Below are 1613 nucleotides of genomic sequence, written 5' to 3'. Positions count from 1 at the left end.
ATATCTGATACTTGTGAAGTAAGTATTTTTTGTTTCATTAGCATATCCCTATATCTGATACTTGTGAAGTAAGTATTTTTTGTTTCATTAGCGGATCCCTATATCTGATACTTGTGAAGTAAGTATTTTTTGTTTCATTAGCAGATCCCTATATCTGATACTTGTGAAGTAAGTATTTTTTGTTTCATTAGCATATCCCTATATCTGATACTTGTGAAGTAAGTATTTTTTTTCTTTTTTACCTAAAAATATCCCAGTACTTCCGTGAATACACCAAAGCCTAAAATACATCTTACAATTCACTGCACTATGACTTGTAATTTAGTGTTATTGTTACTGATGTCGTCCTTGCTGCTGAGTCTCATTCGGCCAAATTTTTTTTTTCAACTTTTAAAATTATTTGCTCTTTAAAATACTGGTTACGTAGCTTTCACTACTCTTAACTTCTACTTGTTTATACCATAAAAACAATACTATTTAAATGGAGATATTATATGAAAAAAAAAACACTTAATAAATGAAAATATATAAAATCAGAGCAAATTGTGTAAGCTCTGGTTAAAATAATAAATATATTACTTACGTAATAAAACATAAACCCTATAAACTCTAGTGTAAAGTCCCAGTATATATATAATAAAAAATTAAATATTATCAATTGCACTTCTAGCTGTACTTCATTCACTTTTTAATTGATATGTTGTATTTGTTTGTAATTAAGCACAAAGCTACATAATGGGCTACCTGTTCTCTGCCCACCACGGGTATCGAAACCCTGTTTCTAGCGTTGTAAGTCCACAGACATACCGCTGTGCCACTGGGGGCGATATGTTGTATATTAAACTATTTCATTATAAATAGGTGGGAAACATTACTTTGTTAAGCGTCCTCTGTAATTTATTAGTATAAATTATTGATAAATATTTTCCATATTATAATCTTCTCGTTTTACTATTACGTGATCAAAAATTAAAACCTTAAAAAAAAGGATCCTTTAATCTTGTTAGTTGTTTGCCAATGCAACTATTCAACTGATTGTTAGCTGATGTTGGGCTTAAATGTGGGTTTCTCACGTAACATTTAAGTAGATAAATTTTAACTAGTAGAAATACCTGCCCTCCGAGCAGGTATAACTGCTAGTTCCTGCAGAAGGCTATAGGGCTTTTCTGAAATTGTCTGACAGTTCTACAACAAAATACACATACTTTACATTCACCATCCACGATAAAAAAAGGAGTTTATTGAAATTTTAGCTTAAAAATGAATTGTCATCTCAGCATTACATCACAGAGTAGATTTTATTGAAGTATTCCTTTGTAGATGTAGTTATCAAAAAAGTGCCTAGCTCATCTGTTGCAACACTCATGAGATTTTCACTAAAGAAAAACAAATATTTTCTTAAGTTTGTTTTTAATTGTTTTATATTTTAAACGTACTCCTTTTTGTTTGTAATTTTTATTGGTTAAATCTGAAATATATAATTTTTGTGGGAATTTCAATTGTTTTATTTATTGCTCAGTTATAAAAATACTCCCTAGTTATAAAAATATTACCCAGTTATGATTGGTGATGATCGGTGCGGTAGTTCCAAGATCCGAGTTTTGGACGTATAC

The sequence above is a fragment of the Limulus polyphemus genome, unplaced genomic scaffold, assembly GCF_000517525.1.
Source record: "Limulus polyphemus unplaced genomic scaffold, Limulus_polyphemus-2.1.2 Scaffold231, whole genome shotgun sequence".
NCBI lineage: Eukaryota > Metazoa > Arthropoda > Merostomata > Xiphosura > Limulidae > Limulus > Limulus polyphemus.
Note: the sequence above shows the minus strand (reverse complement) of the source record.